We start from the raw sequence: 6,557 nt of genomic DNA on the forward strand, positions 1-6,557 counted from the left end.
TACAGCACGGGCTGGGGACAGAGCAGAGCGGGGGTGAATGGAATTGAGGCAGTAATGCCTCTATGTCGTGAATGGACCAGTCATCCTTATGGCGGGGGGAGGGGGGAGGGGTGGGAGAGCAGGGAAGCAGGGGGAGGGACTGGAACTGGAAGGGCATTCAGGGATGAGCCCGTCCAGCCCTCCTCTCCTGGAATCCTGTACCCCTTGACTCGCATCCCCGCACCTTTGGCTGGTCCCAGGGGGCATCCCGAGAGCAAGGAGGCTTCTGCCTGTCTGGGGGCAGCAAGGTCAGATCTTGCAAAGGTAAGTCACTCCGAGCTACAAACCGGGAGTCGGCAGGATCCCCTGAGAACTGGGTGTTCACAGAAGAGGGGGAGGAGCGTTCCAGGGGTTTCTCCAGAAGGGGAGGAGGGAGGTCAAAAGGCAGCCTTGGAGAGCTGTGAGGTCAGCCTGGCTCTCCAGGGAGGGCAGGGAGGTGGGGTGTCCTTGTAGGTAGGATCTGCTCAAGGGGCCTCAAGGCAAGGCTGAGAGCTCTCTCAGAGGGTTGTTTTTTTTTAATTAATTAATTTATTTATTTATTTATTTTTGGCTTCGTTGCTGTGCGCTGTGCTCAGGCTTTCTCTAGTTGCGGGGAGCAGGGGCCACTTTTCATTGTGGTGCACGGGCTTCTCATTGCAGTGGCTTCTCTTGTTGCAGAGCACAGGCTCTAGGCATGTGGGCCTCAGTAGTTGTGGCAGGTGGGCTCAGCAGTTGTGCCTTGTGCGCTCTAGAGCGCAGGATCAGTAGTTGTGGCGCACAGGCTTTGTTGCTCCGTGGCACGTGGGACCTTCCCGGACCAGGGCTCGAACCCGTGTCCCCTGCATTGGCAGGCAGATTCCCAACCACTGTGCCACCAGGGAAGCCCTTTTTTTTTTTAATATTTATTTGTTTGGCTGCGCAGGGTCTTAGTTGCTGCTCTTGGGATCTTTAGTTGCGGCTCTAGTTACCTGATCAGGGATAGAACCTGGGCCCCCTGCATTGGGAGCATGGAGTCTTAACCGCTGGACCACCAGGGAAGTCCCTCTCTCGGAGTTTTGACACTTGCTGTTCTCTGAAGTTTCTGTATTCTCTGGGCTTCTGGGTTTTTTTTTTTTTTTGTCTTTTTTTTTTGGCTGCGCTGTCCTGCTTGCAGGATCTCAGTTCCCTGACCAGGGATTGAACCCGGGCCATGGCAGTGAAAGCCCGGAACCCTAACCACTAGGCCACCAGGGAACTCCCTGGGCTTCTGGGTTTTTAGACATGCTGTTCCCTTGTCCTGAGACACCCTCCCTTTCTATATCTGCTGAACTGAAGCTTCAGGGTTCAGCTCTTGCATCGCCAACTCCGTGAAGCCTCCCTCCCCTCATGTTCCCCCACCCCTGGAGGACTGAAACGGCTCAGCCCACGCCCACCTGTGTCATCACCCGTCTGTGCTCCACTGGGATGGTCCATGGCCCTTTCTCCTCCACAGACCATGAACCTCAAGGACAAGGACCATTGTTCAGTCCCTTAAACCTGGCCCAGAGCTCTGTCCATAGCTGATAGTTCATACGTGTTTGTTGACTGTGAATGCCGTCAGTGCAAAAATCGGTTCCCCAGCCCGCTGCTGAAAGCATGCACGAGGCACTTACTATTGGAGAAAGGCAATACGGGTGACACAGGTTAACAGTCTGGTTTAATTCTGACCTTTCCCCCTAAACACAAATAAGCAAAGGAACAAACTCTGGGCCTCCTCCAGTCTTCACCCATTGGTTCCTCATGCCCCCAGTCGAATTACTGCCTTGATTCCTCTCTTCCCCTAGCTCCACATCCAGCCACGGCTCATTCTATTGTCTCCACCTCCACTTTTCCACCCTCTTCTCTCCCTCTCTACTGTTTCTCCCCAGGCCCACCGTCCTGCTCCTCCGTCACCCCAGGAGCCTCCCACCTGGCCTCCTGACTTCACAATACAGGGGCCACCCAGCGCTCAGACTCACCTTTGAGAAACAGAAAACAGAAGACATTACTCCCCTGTGTAAAATCCTTCATGACTTCCCCACACCCATTCCCTACTCTGGGCTACTCCTGCCCTCTGCTCACCCCACTTTTTCTGCTCTGCCAAGGCCCCAGCGCCATTCCTGCCTGTGTCTCCCCACCACGCCCGGGTGCTCCTCCCTAATCTCCCCCTGGCTGGCTCTTTCTCACCGTTCAGGTTTCAGATCAAATGTTACCCCTGCATCTTTGATCACCCATTTACAGATAACCCCATCGACTCTACCATCACGTCAAGGAAAATCAGGGTGGGCTGTGTATGAGAGAAACCCCGAATCGTATTGGCTTAAGCAAGACAGAAGTTTATTTCTCTTTGATGTGAGAGTCTGGAGGTAGGAGATCTCAGGCTGGTCCTCCACGGTGTCAGGGACCCCACCCACATACTTTTTTAAAAAAATTAATTAATTTATTTATTTTTGGCTGAGTTGGGTCTCTGTTGCTGCGCACGGGCTTTCTCTAGTTGCGGCGAGTGGGGCTACTCTTCATCGTGGTGTGCGGGCTTCTCATTGCTGTGGCTTCCCTTGTTGCGGAGCACAACTTCTAGGCACGCAGGCTCAGTAGTTGTGGCGCACGGGCTTAGTTGCTCCGCAGCATGCGGGATCTTCCTGGATCAGGGCTTGAACACGTGTCCCCTGTGTTGGCAGGCGGATTCTTAACCACTGCGCCACCAGGGAAGCCCCCACACACCTTCTATCTGTGGCATCTTCAGCGGGTGCTTTCTCCTCTTGGCCAAATATGGCTGCTTGAGCTTCAGCCATCACCTCTGCATTCCAGCAGGTAGGAAAGAGGAAGGGGTAAAGAAAGATGTGCCCCTTTCTTTAAGGACATTTCCCAGAGGTGGCTTCTGCTTATATCCCTTTAGTCAGGACTTAGTCACATGGTTACGCTGAGCTTCAAGGGAGCCTGGGAAGCCATGTGTCCAGAGTTACACAAGAAGAAGAGGAAGGGAATTCCCAGGTGGTCCAGTGGTTAGGACTCCGCACTTTCACTGCCAAGGGCTCAGGTTCAATCCCTGGTTGGGGAACTAAGATACTACAGCCAAAAAAAAAAAGAGAGAGAGAATGAAAATGAGAGGACACCCAGTAATCTCAGCCAGGATCACATCACCTGCTTTTTCCTATCAGCTGATCATTTCCCGTTTTATTTATTGTTTATTGTTATCTCTCTCCACTAGACCATAAACTCCATGAAGACAAGTTCTTTTTATTTTTATATTAAAAAAAATTTTTTTATTGAGGTATGGTTGACTTAAAATAAGATATACGTTTCAGGTGTACAACATATTGATTCATAATTTTTAAAGATTATACTCCATTTATAGTTACCATAAAATATTGGCTATATCCTCTGTGCTGTACAATATATCCTTGTGGCCTATTTATTTTATACATAGTAGTTCGTTGAAGACCCGTTCTTTGCTAGGCTTGTCCATCACTGTGCCTGGCACAGGGTAGGCTCTGAATTTTTACTGAATGAATGATTGAATGATTCTCCACAATAACTGTATGAGAGATGCATTCTCATTCCCATTTTTACCGATGGTGAAAATGAGTCTCAGAGAGATTAAGTAACCCGCCTAAGGTCACACAGTAGGCAATAGGGCCAGGATTTGAACCTTGCTCTCGGCGGCTCCAGTGTTCTTTCAACTTTCACTTCACACGCTGGCTTCTCTGATCTCTCAGCTCCACCCTGGATTAGTTAGAAGTCAGGACACAATCACCTGGATTCTGTAAATGCCATTTCCCCGTGAAATTCTCAAGTTCTCACTTATATTGGGCTCTAATGGGATTAACATCAGAAATGGTTGGGACAAGTTTGTGTAACCTTTCTGTTACTCACTAGGTGAGGATGTTACTGGAATACATGAGATAAATTCCTCCTGGAAGTAAGCACTTTTCATCCTTCCCTCCCGGGGCTATTAGGAGGATTAAATGAGCTAATACATGGGAAAGCTCTTTTTTTAAAAAAATATTTATTTATTTATTTGGTTGTGTTGGGTCTTATTTGCAGCAGGTGGGCTCCTTAGTTGCGGCTTACGGGCTCCTTAGTTGTGGTTTGCAAACTCTTAGTTGCGGCATGCAACTGGTTCCCGTACCAGGGATCGAACCCGGGCCCCCTACATTGGGAGCGTGGAGTCTTAACCACTGCGCGCCACCAGGGAAGTCCTGGGAAAGCTCTTTACAAAAGACTCGGTGATAAATAAATGGTGGGCCCCTATCACATGCAGTAACGGGGAACACTTAGTTCGCCAAGGCTAAGCTGCAGCTTCTCAGGCCCCAGGAATTCTCCAGTAAGAGAATGAAGTGGTCAGAGAAGGCTTCAAGGAGGAGGGAGGAGGCATCTTTTTTAGGGGCTGTGCTGCGCGGCTTGTGGGATCTCAGTTCCCCCACCAGGGATTGAACCTGGGCCCTCATCATTGAAAGTGTGGAGTCTTAATCACTAGACCACCAGGGAATTCCCAAGGAGGAGGCACCTTGAAAGCCGGAGGCGGGGCGGTGGGGTGGGGGCGTTGGGGAATCCTCTGGTGTAGAACATTTGACAGTATTATCTCTGTCCCCTGCTGTGTTGATCCCTGAGGTCCCTGCCATTTTCCAACCTGGTCTGCACTAGCCTGCCTCTTCCCACCCTTTCTGGTACTATCTCATCCGTCACTAATCCCACCATCTAGCCTCTGTCCTCGGGGCGAAAACACAGCCCACAGGTGGAGACAGTAGCTCTAGGATGGCTCACAAGTCCCGAGACCACAGGGCTTCAAAATGAGGAATAGTCTTGGAACAAGCGTCAGCCCCCAGTGGGATGCTGAAATCCAGGCCCCCTCCACCTCATCTCTTCCCATTAAGTAGCAACCCCGGACCCTCTGCTGCCTCATCTAGACAGAAAGACTCGATCACATGGCACAAAGACCACCGTAAGGTAAGCCGTCCTTACTCACAGCCTGTTCTCCGTTAATCCTCACAACACTTGAAGGAAGTGGGGCACAGAGAGGTGATGTAACTTCCCAGGGGTCACCCAGCTCATAGGCAGCCAGGGTCTAAAGCTTGGGATGGGGTCAGGGAGGGAAACCCTCAAGGAAATGGCTCTTCTGGGTCAGTGAGAGTTCAAGGTCACACCGACCAGGCCCAGGGAGCAGCGCTGGGGCGGGGCTGCAGCAGACGGGAAACCGCTGCTCACTAGACTGACTCAGGCCTGGAGGGCGGGCTGCCCAGTGGGGGACAGTCACTCGATGCCTGTCCTGGATCCACTATGCGGGAGAGGCCCAAGACCCCCGCTCTGCCCACTTAGGGCCCAGGCGGCCTGGACGCAGGCCTGCTTGGGGAGCTCTACACCTGAAGGACCTGCAGGGAGCAGCAGAGAACCTGAGGGTGGGGGAGAACCTGCGGGGGGGGGGGGGGACTGTGTTCGAAGAGGACCCATCCCTGGGGGCCTCTGTGTGTGGGAAGGGGGATCCAGGCCTGGGGAGCCCCGAGCGGGCGGAGAAAACCCATGGAAAGCAGTTTCCTCTTCCTTCCCAAAGCGGGTAGGGCACGTAGGGGGTCCGCACGTGCTCCAGGGGCCCACTGATCCTGCCCACCTAACCCGCTCCTGCCCTTCTAACCACTCCTGCCGCCAGCTGCTCCTGGCGTCCCAGGATAAAGTCCAGATTCTTCCTTCTGACTCGATTTTTGCTCACCTCCCGGCCTGGCCTTCCTGTCTGTGAACTTGCTCTTGATCCCAAGTCCTGCCCTACTGGTCCTAGCTTCCGTGCTCTCCTCTGAACTGGTTAAGTGTTAAAATTGAGCTCTGTCCCTTCTCCAGTCCAGCCACACCCGCCTCTGTTGACTGGCTGCCCAGCACGCATGACCACTGGTCCTCCTGCCGGGACCTCCTCCCCTTCCTGAGGGGCCCCTTGTGAGTGTCATCCTCTGCTTTCAGGGCAGGCTTGCACCCAGGAGGGAGCTCAGAACTAGGTGTGGCAGGGGCTGACCATGGAACCCACTGGGAAGCTGCCTCTGTCCTCCCTCCCTTCCTGACCCTTTGAAATACTCAGAGCTGTGGAGGGGCCGCTTTGCTGGGGCGGGGGGCGGTGGTATTTGTGCCTGCCATGTCAGTGTTCACTAGTGAGTTCTGTGTGGCGAGACAGCTGTTGGTGGACCCGAGGGGAGGGGGGAATCCCCTTCCACCCTCCCTCTGTCTTGTCCCTGGCTTGTCTCTCACTGCATCCCCTGGGATCTCTCTCCATGGCTGACCCACCCCTCCCTGGGGTAGGTGGGTCTCTCTGTGAGTCTGGCCCTCCCTTGCCTCTCAGCCCAAGAGAGCCTCTTCTGTCTCCATCCCTGCTGGAGGAGGGGTCAGACGGCTCCTCCAGAAAAGAGCCCAGCCTGACTTGAGGGACTGCCCCTCCCTCGGGGAGCAGCTCCATCCCTTCTTGGTCCTCCCTATCTGCTGAGCCAGATGTGTGGGGCCTCTGCCTGACAGCTGATGGCAGAGTCTGTCTCAGGGCCTGGGCCTATGGGTGTGTCCCCCACTGT

Source organism: Stenella coeruleoalba (genome assembly GCF_951394435.1).
Source record: "Stenella coeruleoalba genome assembly, chromosome: 19".
NCBI lineage: Eukaryota > Metazoa > Chordata > Mammalia > Artiodactyla > Delphinidae > Stenella > Stenella coeruleoalba.